This window comes from Triticum urartu, chromosome 7 (genome assembly GCF_003073215.2).
Source record: "Triticum urartu cultivar G1812 chromosome 7, Tu2.1, whole genome shotgun sequence".
NCBI classification, from domain to species: domain Eukaryota; kingdom Viridiplantae; phylum Streptophyta; class Magnoliopsida; order Poales; family Poaceae; genus Triticum; species Triticum urartu.
The window spans coordinates 394722578-394728567 of NC_053028.1; positions in this window are offsets into that span (position 1 = coordinate 394722578).

The window sequence follows — 5990 nt, forward strand, 5'->3', positions numbered from 1 at the left end:
GCTGACGATCTTGAAAGGACCCACATATCTAGGGGCAAGCTTCCCTTTGATACCGAAGCGACGAGTACCTTTCATTGGAGAGACGTGGAGGTAAACATGGTCTCCAATCTCGAAAGCCAAATCACGATGCTTACTATCAGAGTAGCTCTTCTGGCGCGATTGTGCTGCGTTGAGGTTATCACGAATGACTTTGCACATTTCCTCTGCCTCTGTGATCAAGTCATTTCCGAGAAGTTGACGTTCACCGGTCTCTGACCAGTTGAGAGGAGTACGGCACTTCCTGCCATAGAGAATTTCGAATGGGGCCTTGCCCAAACTTGCTTGAAAACTGTTGTTGTAGGAGAATTCGGCATATGGAAGACAATCTTCCCATTTCATGCCGAAATAGATAACGCAAGCCCTGAGCATATCTTCGAGAATCTGATTGACACGCTCGACTTGACCGCTAGTTTGAGGATGAAAAGCTGTGCTGAAACAGATGTTGGTGCCCATGGCCTTCTGAAAAGAATCCCAAAACTTGGAGGTAAAGATGCTGCCACGGTCTGAAGAGATCAACTGTGGAATGCCGTGCAGAGAGACAATCCAAGAGGTATAAAGCTTCGCCAATTGAGCTGCAGTGATAGACTCTTTGATAGGTAGAAAGTGAGCCACTTTAGTGAGTTTGTCGATGACAATGAATATAGCATCATTGCCACGCTTGGACTTTGGAAAACCCGTCACAAAGTCCATCTCAATGTGGTCAAACTTCCATACTGGAATGGCAAGAGGTTGTAGGAGACCCGCTGGTCGTTGGTGTTCTGCCTTCACTCTTCTGCAGACATCACATTCATTCACGAACTGAGCAATCTCATGCTTCATTCGAGTCCACCAATAAGCCTGCTTGAGGTCCTGGTACATCTTCGTACTCCCAGGGTGGATGGAGAGGAGTGAATTTTGAGCCTCATTCATAATAACTTTACGAAGGTCACCTTTAGGCACAACAATACGATCCTCGAAGAAGAGAGTATCCTTGTCATCAAGGCGATAGCACTTGTACTTGGGTTGACTCTTGGCAATCCCAATCTTCATCTTCTTCACCATAGCATCAAGAAGTTGAGCCTCGCGAATCTGATCTTCCAAAGTAGGAGAGACTTGAAGGTTGGTGAGGAAACCTTGAGGAACAACTTGCAGATTGAGTTTGCGGAAAGCTTCACAAAGCTCGGGTTGGTAAGGCTTGATAATCAGATTGTTGCAGTAAGCCTTCCTGCTCAAAGCGTCAGCAATCACATTGGCCTTTCCTGGAGTATACTCGATACTCGGATTATACTCTTGAATCATTTCGACCCAACGAGTCTGCCTGAGGTTGAGATTAGGCTGAGTGAAGATGTACTTGAGACTCTTGTGGTCAGTGAATATGTCCACTTTTCTTAACAAAAAGAGATGTCTCCAAGTCAAAAGAGCATGCACAACTGCCGCCAACTTGAGGTCATGAGTGGGGTAGTTCTTCTCGTTGGGCTTCAACTTGCGAGAGGTATAAGCCACAACTTTCTTCTCTTGCATCAACACTGCATCAAGGCCTTGAAGACAGGCATCGTAGAAGACCTCGAATGGTTTGGATTCATCAGGAGGAGTCAGAACTGGAGCAGTGACTAATTTCTCTTTCAAAGTGTTGAAAGCGATGTCACATTCCGGAGACCAAACGTACTTGACGTGCTTCTGGAGAAGGTTGGAAAGAGGCTTCACGATCTTTGAAAAGTTCTCAATGAACCTTCGACAGTAGCTTGCGAGACCAAGGAAGCTGCGGAGTTGCTTCATGATCTGAGGTGGTTCCCAATTCACAATTGCAGACACCTTCTCAGGATTCACTGCTATGCCCTTGGCAGAGATGATATGCCCAAGATAAAGAACCTCATCGAGCCAAAACTCGCACTTTGAGAACTTGGCGTAGAACTGATGTTCTCTGAGCTTATCGAGCACCAAACGCATGTGCTTGGCATGATCTTCCTTGTTCTTCGAAAAGACCAGAATGTCATCGGGGTAGACCAAGACAAAGTCATTCGTGTAGGGGTTGAAGATGAAGTTCATCATGCGAGAGAAAGTCGGAGGAGCATTGACGAGGCCAAAAGACATGACAGTGTATTCATATGAACCATATCTTGTTCTGAAAGCCGTCTTGGGAATATCTTGCTCACGGATTCGAATCTGGTGATAGCCCATACCGAGATCAAGCTTGGAGAATACTTGAGCACCTTTGAGTTGTTCGAACAGCTCATTGATGTTGGGAAGTGGGTACTTGTTCTTGATAGTCTTCTTGTTCAATGGACGGTAGTCAACACAAAGTCGGTCCGTTCCATCCTTCTTCTTCACAAAAAGAACTCCACAACCCCATGGAGAAGAACTAGGTCGGATGAGACCCATTCGCTCTTGAATATCGAGTTGCTTCTTCATCTCCTTCAACTCTTCTGGTCCAAGCTTGTAAGGACGTTTGCAAACAGGTTCCATTCCAGGCTCAAGATCAACGACGAATTGCAGAGGCATTCCTGGAAGCTCTTCTGGAAAGACGTCTTGATATTCGCAAATGACTGGAATTTGAGAGATGGCATCCAGTTCACCCTTCTCATTGAGAGAAAACAGACGGATGGTATCATCACGAGCGACAAAGACAATTACATCCTTAGACGAATGAGTTAATTGAATTTTCCTGGCAGCACAATCAAGCTGAGCCTTGTGCTTAGAAAGCCAATCCATTCCGAGAATAAGATCAATATCCGAGTCACCAAGAACATTTGGAGAGGACAAGAACTTATAGTCGCCCAATGTGATTGAAACATCTGGAACGCATACTCAAGATGTCATTTGACGGGCCGGAGAGACAATAGCCAACGGTTTCGGCAACACTTGAGTAACAAAATCATGCTTAGATGCAAAAGGTCTCGAGATGAAACAATGTGATGCACCAGTGTCAAAAAGAACTCTTGCAGGAATATCGTTAACAGGAAGGTTACCCATGATGACATCTGACGAGTCCTCTGCCTGAGCTGCATTCATCATGTTGACCTTGGCGTGCTTGGGGTTATGCTTGACCACAGTTGTACTTTCCGATCTCACAGGAGGAGGGGGAGGAGGAGGGAGACGCCTCCGATTGAAGCATTTGTTGGCATAGTGACCCTTCTGTTGGCACTTGTTGCACTTGACCTCCGAGAGCGGACGGTGATACGGAGCACTCGATCTTGGAGCTTGAGACGAAGTCGTGTTCTGAAAGCCAGGGTTGGGTGGGTGGGAAGATCCACTTCCACCTTTGCTCTTCTGCTGATAAGGCTGACGGAACGAAGGAGGAGGAAGCCAATACTTCTGCTTCTTATCCACTTGAGTTGAGGAAGAAGGGGTAGCATCTCTGACTCGCTTCTTGGAAGCATCGCACTTCAGTTGAGCAGGCTCTTGCTTCAATGCCATGTTGTAAAACTCATCGTACCTCATGGGCTCAAAGAGGACAAGAGCTAGCTGGATTTCTTCTCTGAGACCACCCCTGAACTGGTATATCATTCTTTTCTCGTCAGGGACGTCCTGCTTAGCAAAACGGGTGAGCTTCTGAAACATCTTGTTGTACTCGTAGACAGACATAGAGCCTTGCTTCAGGTTGCGGAATTCCTCACGCTTGCTTTCAACCACGCTCTGAAGAATATGATGAGCTTTGAAGTCTTGACGGAATTCATCCCAGGTAATCACACGGCCTCCTCTGGAATCTTTGTACTACTGAAACCATTCTGCAGCTTGGTCTTTGAGTTGGAAGGAAGCGAACTTGACAAAGTCCTCAGGCCTGACATTACTGCACTCGAAATGCTTGCATAAGTCCACGAGCCAATCATCAGCGTCAGTTGCCTCAACGCAATTGCTGAAGGTCTTTGGCTGGTTAGCAAGGAACTGGTTGAGTGTAGCAAAGTGATTCTGATTGTTGCCCTGGTTCCCTTGGTTGCGCTCTTGAAGAAGTTGCATGATCAGTTGCGTGTTTGCATTGGTAGCGGCCATCACAGCTTGCCATGCCTCCGGAGGTGGAGGTGGTGGTGGCAGATCAGGATTTAGAGTCGTGCGCGTTGGAGGAGCCATCCTGAAGAGGTTGACATCCATTAGCACAATGATAGACAAATACTGAAGCTGAAACCAACGGGTTGAAATTGCAAAATATAGTCTTCACATCCGAACAAAATGAATGAATGTATTCCAATTGAAATGGTCACATATCCATAAATTGAGAAGCCACTTAGAATTTAGGTAGAAGAAAAACAACAACAAGGTATGGAACAAGAACGAATACTCGGTAAGGATCACTCAATCTCAAACCAAATATCCGTGGAAGAACTAGAGCTACAAGAATTCCCACCTATGAAACTCCCGAACCTTTCCGGTTATGCAATCGGGTGTTGGGGATACAGGGGAAGCATAATATCTCACCCAAATCTAGCAAATCCTACATCCAGCTGTATCCATCCTTCAACACATAACCAAGAAAAACTTCGGAAATCATCTACCTCAACCTTTGAAAATCATCCGTTATGCAAGTTATGGCAATTGGGTCCGTCCCAGCCATGTCGAGAAATCTGAGCGGTCGAGCTCTAGCTCGCGGCACAACCCGCGCACGCCACCTCGCCAGGCCCTCAGTGCAGGCTGGCGGCTGTAATGGCAAACCATGTTCTTCTTGTGCCTGTTCATAGGGACCCAGCAGGGAGGATAGCAGGCGGCACCGCGTGTCTCCTTTTCTCTCGTGCACTTCGCTTGCGCATTAAAAGGGGGGCTCCTGAGAATCGTGACTTAGGAGCTCTTACTGGCTCTCCAGTCCTCACCCCCTGACCTTGACCACGGCATCGCGACCTGGCATACCAGCGGCGGCTGAGCTCGTTCGAGGGCCGGGACCTGAGGACGCAGAGCACTAAGGAGAGCATGGGAGGAGGGAAACCCTTATGGGCCGGCCTAGGTATGCTGCGCAAGTTGGCACGCGGCCCTAGCGCAACGTCAGGAATCGCCACGAAGTTCACAAGATAAGTCTCTCCCTCGGATCGGCTAAAAGTATGAGCCTTATGGTAACCCACGCCTTGCCACGACCCCGTTGCGGCCACGTCAACTCCCTTTCTTCCCTTACCGTGGCTGCTTGAGCGCTAAGGGGGACCTCCTGAGCATCACGCCTTAGGGGCTCTTACTGGACCTCGAGCTGCACACCTCCTGGCCTTGACCACGGCACGCGACCTGGAATACCAGTGACGACTGTAGCTTGCTTGGGGACCAGGACCTGTCGGCGTAGAGCAACAAGCCATAGCGAGGAAAGAAAGGGGGACCCAGCCTTAACGGGACGCGCGTTCACCAAATCTTCATGACAGGGAAAATAAGCACAAAAGACATTACAGACCCTTATATGTCCCCAACGGGTGCTTCAAGATTCTTCACAGGGAATGAAAGCTAAGACTGAGAAGGACCCTATCTACACCCTCCTATGGCAGACCCCATCATCAACAATGGGCCACAGGAGGCTGACGCCAACCCCATCCAAATCAGCAGCGGCGACGGCCGGACGTGGCGGCACTGCTCCGAGCACGGCGAGAGCTCAGGGGCACGTAGCTGTCGTCGCTTGTCTCCGGAGTCTTGTAGAGCTCAGGAGAGCTGCTGGACTCCCAAGGGCTGCTGCTACTGGAGTGGCCGCTAGCGAAACGCGCGTCAGCCTCACGCTCCTCTCCGGAGCAATACTCCAGGTGGCGGCCCTCGGCATCGAAGACCTTGAAGAAGAGCATGGAGACACCGTCATACTCAAGGTGGATCGCAAGGGCGCCCCTCGTGCGTCAGACCCGTACGATCTCTCCCCAGCCACGAGTCATGAAAATCTTGCCGGTGGGGACCGCTTCGATCTCCGCTCCAGTTGCCGAAACGCCGCAGTGGGCGTGCTGCAACCAGAGCTCGAGAGGCCCCCTCGGCGGCATCACGTCAGAGAAGAACTGAGGGAAGCGGATCCAAGAGCTTGGGGGCAT